Source organism: Sorex araneus, chromosome 5 (assembly GCF_027595985.1).
Source record: "Sorex araneus isolate mSorAra2 chromosome 5, mSorAra2.pri, whole genome shotgun sequence".
NCBI lineage: Eukaryota > Metazoa > Chordata > Mammalia > Eulipotyphla > Soricidae > Sorex > Sorex araneus.
Genome location: NC_073306.1, coordinates 148,973,051 through 148,986,449, shown reverse-complemented (window position 1 = coordinate 148,986,449; position 13,399 = coordinate 148,973,051).

The window sequence follows — 13,399 nt, the reverse complement described above, 5'->3', positions numbered from 1 at the left end:
GTCCCTGGCTTTGCCATCCTGGCCTCCTGCACTACAGTCCTAGAACACCTGCACCAATTCTCCTGCTCTCAATAATTTGGGAGGCCCCAGTGCCTCAAGTCTTTTTTTATATATGGTGTAGGCACACTGCTATTCATTCAGCCATCGATTAAGCTGATTGAATTGACAGTGCCTCAAGTCTTAGGGATTTAATTGCAACCATCTCCTCTTTGTCACCAGGAGTAAATATTAAGGTTTTTTCTTTCATAGTATGACTTTCAGAAAAAGATTTTACTATTTCTCCTGGAATAGCAGCACACCTTGGAGTGGTGTGAACTGGGAGCCATGGTCTTCTGAGTGTTTTATACTCTTCTGAGAGTATGGCATTTTGCTTTCTTATGTCACTGTCACTATGAGGCCATATCAATCTTGATCTTCACTGCATCATTGTTATCTTCATCTTCATCTTCATCATCTTCATCATCATGGCCATTGTTGTCCTGATAGTGGTGGTATCTGTTTACAATCCAAATAAAGGGCTGGGATTCAAACCTGGTTGGTCTGCCTCTAGGATCCAGGTTCTCGAATGCTGTATAAGAATTGGAAGGAAAAAGAAGTGTCCCTGCTAAGCTTCCTATTGATTCGTGGAAACTTTGGTCACACAGAGCGGGTGCATAGCTCTCATAAAATCCCACAGTGAGGGTGTACCTCTCACCTCTTCTCAAGACCTTCCTTCCTGTAGAATGAATGTGTATCCCTGCACACTGGGGAGAGAGCACTGAAGGGCATGGGATTGAGGCAACTCTATAATAATAGTTTCCTCCAGGTAGAGTGACCTGCCTATGAGGCAAGAAGGGAGGGTTGGACGAAGTGTGTGTGGAGTCTGTATGTGGGTGGGTGAGGAAGGGTGAAGGAGGGCACTGAATTAGAAACTGCATTGCATTACATTCTGGGTCAGCTCCAACTATTTGGATTCATAATGAGTCTGTATATGAGAAAAGGAACCTGCCACAGTTCAGGCACAGCTATTTGCCTTAGGGCACTGGTTTGTCAAATTGGAGTCTAATGTGAGTTTGGTACAGTGGATGTTCATGGGTGGCATGTGTATGCATATGTATTTGTGTGTGTGTGTGTGCGTCATACACAGGTGTTTTCATGCAGCCTTCTATGTGTGTGTCCATGGTGTTAGCATAAAATAGTCCATCCTAGGACTTGCTTGCACTTCTTACTTCTTACCTGAAGCCCACCTCCCTAATGTGTCAAGAATTATAAATTAATCACCTGGTTGGTTTGCACTGAACTCGCTAGTGTTTATGAAAGGGAATTCATTGGATATGCCTGTTAATGGAACACGTGTAATAATACTAAAACCTGTGATTATAAAGTATTTTAAGGCCCATGAGTTTCTAATAGAAAAACATGTTATTTGAGTGTTTATTTGCTGGTGTAAGATGGCTAATTTTTAGGGAAGGGTGCCTATTTCAATTTTAGGAGGACCATGATATTAATACTGAAAGGCAGTTATGATTTTGTGAAAGCCCTTTTGGGTTCTATTTAACAGAAGAATCTTTTGGCACAGCAGAAAATGCTTGTTACTACGTTCTTTGGTGGAAAACACAGCTGAGTAGTTATGTTTATTAATTTGCTTGATTGTTTGATCCATTGAAAGCAGCCTTGCTCTCATAATAAGCAAGGCTAAGCAGGGATCAAGAGATTACACTTGTCCCTTGCCTGATATGGCTATGGTATAATTGAAGAGGAGATATATGAATATATAATCTCAATACTTGTTCTGATGGAGATACAGAAAGGGAAATGTGGATGCAGAAGGTCTCCAAAGGAGGTAGAACTTAAGTTGTGACTTAGTCAGGGTAAGAGATGATGTTTCAATGCTATCATTGCAAATTCTAAGGGTTTTGAGATATAGTCATCTCTCTCTTTCTCTCTCTATATATATATTTATCAACATGTTCAAGAAAATAAGAATATAATATTCATTAAAATATGCATACACAAAGGTATATATATATGTTACCATACCATATATATATTATTTATAAAGTGTGGTACCCTGATTTTCTTAAATTTTGGTGTGATTTAATCATCCAAATAATTATATAGTGAGGTGTAGAAATTTGTGAATATAAAATAAAACTGGCTTATTTTGGCTTTTCAGAAGTTTGCCTGTGGTTTTTTGTTAGAAATCTTTCTATTTTCTAGGGAAAGTTTGCATAGTTTCTTCATAAATCCTATTTAACTTTTTACATGGAAAAGAGCTTTTTTGGAATTTTTGGAACTAGAAGGCTACAAAATCTATGCGTTTTGGGGACATTGGAGTATAGTTTAGGAGTTTGGGATACTTGTAAGAGAAAAGTTGCTTCAGTCTCACTTTTTATTTTTAGTACTTCTGGTAGAATTTAGAAAAGTGAAAATAAGACTCTGTTAATTTGGACATTCTAAAGCTCCAACAAATATGCATTCATTAATTGCTTATTTACCAAATATTGATCAAGCAGTTACAGTGAAATTTAAGAGGGGATGAGAGGTGAAACCAATCCAACCTCTGCTCTCAGGAAGTTTATATTCTCTTGAGAGTGAAGGCAAAATAAAGGGGCAGGAAAATGGTCAAAGTTGTTAATAAAAACATTCTTGAAAAACAAGAAGAGGTGTACTTTGAATCTTGGGAAAATGAATATGACAGTTATTTTCTCTTATCATCTTCGAGGCTTATTCCATTACCTCTGATATCTATTTTGATATGATAAAGTCACTGACACTGTATATGTCCTTGCTTAATTATTAATCTCCCTCTTTTACCATTACTTTTAAAAGGAATCTTTTAAAATTCCCCTTGCACAATTTTACTAGGATATTTTAGGTTTGGATTTATTTGTATTTGACTCACTCAGTTCTGTCTTTCTTCAATTTTGGAAAGCTAAGGATCATACTTATGGTTAGAGAGGTGACAGCATTTGATCAGGAGGAATACAGGAAACTTTAATTCTATTTAGTGATAACTTTTGCCTTTACATTATCATTGAAGTATGTGTTAAGATGTGTTCAACATGAGTAATAGCTATAAAGGTGTTTTATCTGTTTATTCACACATCACGGCCATGGTCAGGCCACTCTCCACACGTTCGGACGAGCCTCATGCATGGGAGAGCCGGCAGAGGAATCCAGGTGTGCGGGACCCAAGGCCGAGATCTCCAAGGCTGCTTGGATTGGTACTGGGCCTCTTCCACCCAGACCCCCCATTTTCCAAAGCACCATGTAATCTCATCAATGGCCAACATCCAGAGACTATAAAGCCAAGCTCCCGGAAGCGTACAGCTGCAATGCGGCTGTGTGACATCTAATAGCCTAGTTCTCCCTTTTAGAGAACCTGAAAAGCTACTGAGAATCTATTTCCTGCTTGGGAATGCCTGGCAAGATCCCTGTGGCATAATAATATCCAAAATTCAGTAACAGATATGTACATGCCTCTTGGAGAGCCTGGCAAGCTACTGAGATTATCCCGCCTGCATGGCAGAGCCTGACAAGCTACCCGTGGCATATTCGATATGCCAAAAACAGTAACAATAGGTCTCATTCCCATGACCCTGTGAGAGCCTCTAATCGTTGGGAAAGACAAGTAGGAGAGGCTGCTAAAATCTCAGGGCTGAGTGTAATAGAGACATTATTGGTACCTGCTCGAGTAAATCAATGAACAATGGGATGACAGTGATACAGTGATTTTTTTGTTCACATGTTTCATACAAAATCTGCATGAGGGACATGCAGGAATTGTTTTCACACTTTCTTGTGGTTTTGATTTTCAGTCATTGGTGGAGTTTGTCTTGAATCTTTCATCTACACACGAAGATTGGGGTGCTCTCAAGTGATGCTCAGGAAGCCCTGTAGCCACACAAGAAAATTTCAGTCAACTGGGCCATGGGGTCAGTGATAGGGTCTGACTGTTGCCATGCTCCTGGGGCCCTGTGATTTGGAGAACCACAAGGCCACACCTGATAATGATCAGGATATGAGACCTTTGACCTCATCTACTTGTCTGTTGGGTCACCTCAAAGAGAAAAATCAAAATTTGTTCTTTTTGTAGCTTAATCAACCACTCCCTTAGTAAGACCCGAATCTCTCTGTGGTTCTCATGAACATCTTAATGCTTAATTCTATTCTGTGTCCACTATTTGCACTGGTCAATAAACATCATCAAATCTCAGTTCCACCAGGCTTGTCTAACCCTTCATTTCATGTTCCTTTGCCTTGCCATTAATACTGTTTAATAAATGGATATGTAAAAGGATGGATTGGTAGGTTATCCAAGAGTCAGTTCTGTCCAGCTCCTTTATGCTTTGTGTAAGTTACCACCCTCCCCACCGTTTCCTTATATTCTATTTTACTGTGAAAATTCCTCTTCTATTCTTCCTCTCTTCTAGAGACTAGAAATCTGTTAAGACAATGTTTCTTCCTGTCTCCCTCAGTGCTTACCACAATGGTATTTACAATACAAAGGTACTCATGTATGAATTAAGAGTAGAAATCTTTCTCTACATAGCTCCTCGGTCCCCTCTCAGATTATTCTCCACTAATAGTCTATCATAACCACTTTTCAAATGACACTAGCACATGTATTCCCATAGTTGCAATGAGCATTGTACCAAAAAGGTTTCTTCCCTGAGAGATGTTCATTTCTCCAGGGCCAGGTTATCATCTTTTAAGCTCTAAGACTCTTACTACTTGTCTGTTGAGCATGTGGAACAGAACAAGTCTTTTGATGTGTACTTGCTGAAAGGAAACATATCCATTTGCAAACAGTGCTCTGTGACTTTCCCCCAAACACTCAAAATTCTCCTGATGGTATTTCCCTTCTTTGGAAGAAGGCTAAGTGATCCCAGCATGAAGTTAAATCTTCTAACCCTTATAAGGGAGCCTAAAATTTGTTGCTGAAGATGAATCCCCAGGAAAGGTTAAGATAATGTGACGAGTGTGAGTTGGGGGGCAGGAAAGGGAGAAGGGCTCAGTAGTTCATCTCATTTTATCTACAGAGATCTGTGACCAATGAACTGCTTGAGGGTCCACACAAACCCTCCTGCAGAGAGGACTCATTTGCCCTCTCAGTCTCCTACTGCTGCCATCTGTGGATAATTACTGTCCGGTCTCTGCTGAGAATGTGTGATATTTAATATTTCCTCTCCACTTGAACAAACATGTGGTAATAACAGAAAGGTACTTAGCCACAGGAGGAGAGAGATGTATTTGCATGAAAGAGTCAGTGTACACCTTAGACCAGGCAAACAACTGCCTTCTCTTAGTGGAGTTATGAGAAGTCTCCACCTTTCAAAACCTGCAGAATAGGTACATTGATGAGGGTTGTATTTTTAGAAGAAAACTCTTAAAAATCCAAAATATCAAGAAGATTGGGAAACAAAACATAGCAACCCCTTTTTACAACTGATGTGATTTTCTCTTAATGAGCAATCAAGAAGTTTTTCCCAGGTAACCTTTCAGCATTTTTTTAAAAAGAAAGTTGATACCCTTGCCAAGAACTGAGAAAGAAAATAACTATTTTGTATATTTGAGTTCTCCCCATGGAAGTCTCTGCTCCCAACCCCTAGGCCCTGGTCCTTGCTGGGTGGAGGGAAAAGGGTTTCTAGTTTCATTTGCAGGTGGGGGAAGTTCAACTTCCTCTTTCAAGAATAATAAGAGGATTCAACAGGGAAGAGCTCTCTCACTGTTTTGCTCATACAACAAACTCTGGGTTACTGATGTGATTTCGAAGTAAGTGGTTTTGGTTCCCTCAGCAAATTTAGGAGCTGGAACAGAGATAGGTGGAGCTGTCTATGGCATGTAGATCCACACGGGTCACTGATCATCTGTAGAGAGATGATAGATGATATTTCAGATCAGGTAAGAGTATTTATTACTTCCAGTTTTTGAAGAGAAACTGTTCTCTGCTTTTATTCTCCATCATCATTCATTTCCAGTTGGGGAGAGTCAATACTTATCATGAATTTATTTTCTCCCCAACATCTATTTTGAAAATTTGCAGACATCTGATTGAAAAGTAAAATAAAACATAGTGAATGCCAGTATCCCTCCATCTAGATTCTACCATGAACAATTTTCTCTGGTTGTTTTATCACTTGTCTTTTTATCTATCCTACCTACCAAACTCAGTCAATCCTTGCTATTATTTTGTGATGCATTAAAAAATATAGTGCAGCACATTCAAAAGAACAAAAGCAACCAGTGCTGGCGTGAATGTGGGGGAAAAGGGATGCTCTTTCAATGTTGGTGGGAATGCTGACTGGTCCAGCCTTTCTGGAAAACAACATGGACAGTCCTTCAAAAACTAGAAATTGAGCTTCCATTTGACCTCGCGATACCACTTCTGAGAATATAGCCCAAGGATGCAAAAAGGTACATAGAAACGACATCTGTACCTATATGTTCATTGCAGCTCTGTTCACAATAGCCAAAATCTGGAAACAACCCAAGTGCCCTAGAACAGACAACTGGTTAAAGAAACTTTGGTACATCTGCACAATGGAATACTATGCAGCTGTTAGGGGAGATGAAGTCATGAAATTTGCTTATAAGTGGACAAACATGGAGAGTATCATGCTAAGTGAAATGAGTCAGAAAAAGAGGGACAGACATAGAAGGACTGCGCTCATTTGTGGAGTATTGAATAACATCACATGAGGCTGACACCCAAGGACAGTAGATACAAGGGCCAGGAGGATTGCCCATAGCTGGAATCCTGCTTTATAAGTGGAGGGGAGAAGGCAGATGGAATAGAGAAGGGATCACTAAGAAAATGATGGCTGGAGGAATCAGTCAGGATGGGAGATGTGTGCTGAAAGTAGATAATGGACCAAACATGATGACCTCTCAGTGTCTGTGTTGCAAGCCATAATGCCCAAAAGTAGAAAGAGAGAGTATGGGGAATATTCTCTCTCTATGGAGAATATGAATATGGAGAATATGGAGAATATACCTCACCATGGAGGCAGGTGGAGGGTGGGAAATGTATATACTGGGGATATTGATGATGGGGAATCTGCACTGGTGGAGGGATGGGTGTTTGATCATTGTGTGATTGTAACCCAAACATGAAAGCTTGTAACTATCTCACAGTGATGCACTAAAATTTAAAAAAATAAGTAAAAATATAGTGCAGGCAGTCATAACTGCTTTCACTGCCTACTGTCACACGTATGATGGGGAAATTATTTGTTATTATAGCCTTTCTGTTATATCAAAGGCTTGGCCTGATCAAGGTAGTAAGCATTGTTCTGGTAAATTTTTTTAGTAACTGGATAGTTCTTTTGAATGTGTGCTTTCTTGATGACTGGGAGGCAGAAGTTAAGAATAATGAATATAAATTAATACAAATTACATACTACTTGGGCTGAAGTGATAGCACGGGGGGTAAGGCGTTTGCCCCCTGGGTTTAATTCCTTCATCCCTCTCGGAGAGCCCGGCAAGCTACCAAGAGTATCCTACCTGCACGCAGAGCCTGGCAGGCTAACCTTGGCATATTCGATATGCCAAAAACAGTAGCAATCAGTCTCACAATGGAGATATTACTGGTGCCTGCTTGAGCAAATCGATGAACAACGGGACGGCAGTGCTACAGTGAAGTGCAGCTACACACTAATCAACCATGAGAGAAAATGCTTAAAATAAAATGCCATCTCTAAGACAGTCTCCTTCCTTTTATCCTACCAGCTTGCAAACAAAATGACATCATAAATCTCTCTGGATCACACAAATGAATTCCCACAACCTGAAGCTCATTTATGACCACTGGAATATTTTTATGACATAGCAGTTAGTTTATTTTCAAATATTTACCAGCCCCTATCATGTACTGGGTACATTGGAATAAATTGTACACATTGAAATAAGCACTTCTTTATCATAAGCCCTGAGAAGTTTATGGATGTGTTGAGAAAAAAATAGCTTCAGTATGGTACCCAAAATTCTCTATAAGACTAGAGGAGAAACTACTCAGTAAAGTCTCAGGCCTGGGTAAAAGAATTTTCCCAAGGGAAAAATGGATATTTCAGATCTCAAAAGGATAAGGGCAGTGAAGTAGGATGGGAAAGTATTCCAACAAAGGCGGTTAAATATTTGGGCAAAATAAGAAAAGCAGCATAGCAGGATCAAGAAACAATAAACCATTTGCTAGGGCATAAAAGTGAAGTTGAGTGATGATTGAAAACTGGCTTGCAGAGGGCCTGAATTTGGGCAAAGAATGTGGGAATTGTATCTTGGAGGGAAGAGGGAACCCTTAGAAAAATAGCACATAAGGTGTTGAGGAGTGGTAGAAAAGATCTACCTTAAAGAAAGAAAAGAAATTAGATATGTCATGCAGTAATCCTGTTAAGACAAGATGATGTCACTGGTAGAAAAGAAGAATAAAGATGTGACTCATTAGGGGATGGATTTAGAAGTGGTCAGAAGCATTTAACAAATGGAATAAATGGGTGAACACAGAGATGAGGATGAGATCAGAATAAATCCTGACATTCTGATCCACACAGGTGGGTGAACAGTGCATCCAAAAATTAAGAGTGAAAGTAATATGAAAGAAAGATTGACTCTAATTTTGGAGGCTAAATTTGAAGTTCTTCCCTGTCATCCAAGGGAAAGTATCTTCACTGTGGTTGACAGAGAAGAGGGAATTAGGTCCATGTAGATAGACACTGCTAAAAAGTAAAAGAGCTGATGTGGATAAATCTCATTTCTATCCCTACTGAGGAAAGAGAGATATGAATGATATTTACACTGTTTGTCATCAGCCATTGAAGGCTTCGGAGCAGCTGAGTGTGTCATGCATTTACACAGCCTTTCTTTTTTTCTTAATTTTTTTTATTAGTTTATTTTTAATTAGAGAGTCATCGTGAGGGTACAGTTACAGATCCATACATTTTTGTGCTCATGCTTCCCCCATACAAAGTTCAATAACCCATCCCTTCACCAGTGCCCATTCTCCACCACCCGTAAAACCAACATCCCTCTCCCCCCCCCAGACCCGTCTCCCCCCACCCCACCCTGCCACTATCGCAGGGAATTCCCTTTTGTTTTCTCTCTCTGATTAGGTGTTGTGGTTTGCAATAGAGGTGTTGAGTGGCCATTGTGTTCAGTCTCTAGTCTGTATTCCACCCGCCTCACCCTTCCCCCACATGACCTCCAACCACATTTTACTTGGTGGTCCCTTCCCTGAGTTACCCAGAATGAGAGACCAGCCTCCAAGCCATGGAAACATTCTCCTGGTACTTATTTCTACTATTTCTTGGGCGTTAGTCTTATAGTCTATTATTCTATATTCCACAGATGAGTGCAATCTTTCTATGCCTGTCTCTCTCTTTCTGACTCATTTCACTTAGCATGATACTTTCCATGTTGATCCACTTATATGCAAATGTCATGACCTCATTTTTTCTAACAGCTGCATAGTATTCCATTGTATAGATGTACCAGAGTTTCTTCAACCAGTCATCTGTTCTAGGGCACTCGGGTTTTTTCCAGATTCTGGCTATTGTAAACAGTGCTGCGGTGAACATATACGTGCATATGTCACTTCGACTATACTTTTTGGCTTTTCTGGGATATATTCCCAGCAGTGGTATTGCTGGGTCAAATGGGAGCTCAACCTCTAGTTTTTTGAGAATCGTCCATACTGTTTTCCAAAAAGGCTGAACTAGCCGGCATTCCCACCAGCAGTGTAGAAGGGTCCCTTTCTCCCCACATCCTCTCCAACAGCGGTTGCTTTTGTTCTTTTGGATGTGTGCTAGTCTCTGTGGTGTGAGGTGGTATCTCATGGTTGTTTTGATCTGCATCTCTCTGACGACTAGTGATGTAGAGCACTTTTTCATGTGCCTTTTGGCCATTCGTATCTCTTCCTTGGTAAAGTTTCTGTTCATTTCTTCGCCCCATTTTTTGATGGGGTTGGATGTTTTCTTCTTGTAGAGTTCAACCAGTGCTTTATATACCCTTGATATCAACCCCTTATCTGATGGGTATTGTGTAAATATCCTTTCCCATTCTGTAGATAGTCTTTGTATTCTGGTCACTGTATCTTTTGCGGTGCAGAAGCTTTTTAGTTTAATGTAGTCCCATTTGTTGATCTCTGTTTTTACTAGATTGCTTAGTTCCGTGTCATCTTTGAAGATACCTTTATCTTCAATATCCTGGAGAGTTTTGCCGACCTTGTCTTCAATGTACCTTATGGTTTGTGGTCTGATGTTGAGGTCTTTAATCCATTTTGATCTGACTTTTGTGCATGGTGTCAGGTCGAGTTCTAAGCCCATTTTTTTGCATGTGATTGTCCAGTTGTGCCAGCACCATTTGTTAAAGAGACTTTCCTTGCTCCACTTCACATCTCTTGCTCCTTTATCAAAGATTAGATGATCATACATTTGAGGTTGTGTGTGGGGATATTCCACCCTGTTCCATTGGTCTGCAGCTCTGCCTTTGTTCCAGTACCATGCTGTTTTAATTGTTACCGCTTTGTAGTAGAGTTTAAGGTTGGGGAGGGTGATGCCTCCCATCATCTTTTTCCCAAGAATTGTTTTAGCTATCCGTGGGCGTTTATTGTTCCATATAAATTTCAGGATTGCTTGCTCCGCTTCTTTGAAGAATGCCATGGGTATCCCTATAGGGATCGCGTTAAATCTGTATAATGCTTTTGGAAGTAATGCCATTTTGACAATGTTTATTCTCCCTATCCATGAGCAGGGGATATGTTTCCATTTCCTCATGTCCTCTTTTATTTCATGGAGTAGAGTTATATAGTTTTCTTTGTAGAGGTCCTTTACTTCTTTAGTTAAGCTGATTCCAAGATATTTGATTTTCTGGGGCACAATTTTGAATGGGATTGCTTTTTTCATGTCCCTTTCCTCTGTCTCATTGTTTGCATATAGGAAGGCCATGGACTTTTGGGTATTGATTTTATAGCCTGCGACTTTACTGTATAGGTCAATTGTTTCTAAGAGTTTCTTACTAGAGCTTTTAGGTTTCTCTAGGTATAGCATCATATCGTCTGCGAATAGTGAGAGCTTGATTTCTTCCTTTCCAATCTGAATCCCCTTAATATCTTTTTCTTGCCTGATGGCTATTGCTAATACTTCCAATACTATATTAAAGAGAAGTGGTGAGAGTGGGCATCCTTGTCTTGTCCCCGATCTTAGAGGAAAAGCCCTTAGTTTTTCTCCATTGATGATAATGCTTGCCCTAGGTTCGTGGTAGATGGCTTTGACTATCTTGAGAAAAGTTCCTCCAAAACCCATTTTGGTGAGAGTTTTTATCATGAATGGGTGCTGGATCTTGTCAAATGCTTTCTCTGCATCTATTGATATGATCATATGGTTTTTATCTTTACTTTTGTTGATGTGATGGATTATGTTGATTGATTTCCGAATGTTAAACCATCCTTGCATCCCCGGGATGAATCCCACTTGGTCATGGTGTATGATCTTTTTGATGAGTTGTTGGATTCTATTTGCTAGTATTTTGTTGAGGATCTTCGCATCGGTGTTCATCAAGGATATTGGTCTATAGTTTTCTTTGTTAGTGGTGTCTTTGTTTGCTTTTGGTATTAGGGAGATATGTGCCTCGTAGAAACTGTTCTGAAGGGTTCCTGTCTTTTCAATTTCCTGGAAAAGCTTGTGGAGAACTGGCAACAAGTCTTCTTTAAATGTTTGGAAGAATTCGCCAGTGAATCCGTCTGGACCTGGGCTTTTGTTTTTGGGGAGACTTTTGATTACAGTTTCAATTTCCTTGATATTTATGGGCCTATTGAGGTATTTCACGTCTTCTTGGCTCAGTCTTGGGAGATTGTAGGAGTCAAGGAATTCGTCCATTTCTTTTAGGTTCTCTTGCTTCGTGGCATACAGACTTTCAAAGTAGTCTCTGATGATCCTTTGAATCTCCTTGGTTTCTGTTGTGATGTCCCCCTTTTCATTTCTGATTCGGTTTATTAGGGTTTTCTCTTTTTCTTTCTTTGTGAGTCTTGCTAGCGGTTTATCAATCTTATTTATTTTCTCGAAGAACCAGCTCTTTGTTTCATTGATCTTATGGATTGTTTTTCGGGTTTCCATATCGTTAATTTCTGCTCTAAGTTTTATTATTTCTTTCCTTCGATCTGATTTGGGTTCCTTTTGCTGGTCCTCTTCTAAGATCTTGAGCTGCGAAGTCAAGCTATCTATATAGGCCCTTTCTTCCTTTCCGAGGAAGGCTTGCAGAGCTATAAATTTTCCCCTTAACACAGCTTTAGCCGCGTCCCATAGGTTCTGATAGCTTGTGTCTTCATTCTCATTTGTTTCGAGGTATCTCTTAATTTCTTTCTTGATTTCCTCCGTGACCCACTCATTGTTCAATAGTGAGTTGTTTAACTTCCAAGTGTTTGATTTGGTCCTCCGCGTCTGTGCATGATTAACTTCCATCTTCAGTGCATCATGATCTGAAAAGATAGTTGATACAATTTCTATCTTCCCAATTCTATGAAGGTATAGCTTGTGGCCCAGAACATGGTCTATTTTGGAAAATGTTCCGTGTGCGCTGGAAAAGAATGTGTATTCTTTCTTTTTGGGGTATATAGCCCTGTATAGGTCTATTAGCCCTATCTCCTCCATTTCTTCCTTCAGGGCCATCGTTTCCTTGCTGAGTGTTGTTCTTGTCGATCTATCCAGAGGTGATAAGGCAGTGTTGAAATCTCCAACTACTATCGTGGTGCTAGTTATGTCCTCCTTAAATTCTGTTAGGAGTTCTTTTAAGTATTTAGCTGGTCGTTCATTAGGTGCGTATACGTTTAGGAGTGTGATTTCTTCCTGTTGTATATATCCCTTGATGAATATAAAATGACCTTTGCTGTCCCTTCTGATCTTTTTCAGCCTGAAATCTATGCTATCAGATACTAGTATGGCCACCCCCGCCTTTTTTTTGAGGGGGCTGTTTGCTTGCAGGATTGTTTTCCATCCTTTGATTTTGAGTCTGTGTTTGTTCTGACTATTCAGATGTGTTTCTTGTAGGCAGCAGAAAGTTGGGTTTAGTTTCCGAATCCATTTTGCCACTCTGTGCCTCTTGATTGGTGCATTTAGCCCGTTAACATTAAGAGAAATTATTGTCATGGGATTTTGTGTCATTTTTCTGTAGGGTTTGTTGTTCTTATAGGTCTTTTTCCTTGTCTTATAGTAGCCCTTTGAGTCCTTCTTTTAAGTTTGGTTTTGAGTCTATGAAGTTCCTGAGCTGTTGCTTGTCCATGAAATAGTGTATGGTTCCTTCAAGTTTAACTGAGAGTTTAGCCGGGTAGAGTATTCTTGGTGAGGCATTCATTTCATGAAGTTTTTTCACTATATCCCACCATTGTCTTCGGGCTTGGAGGGTTTCTTCTGATAGGTCTGCTGTGAAT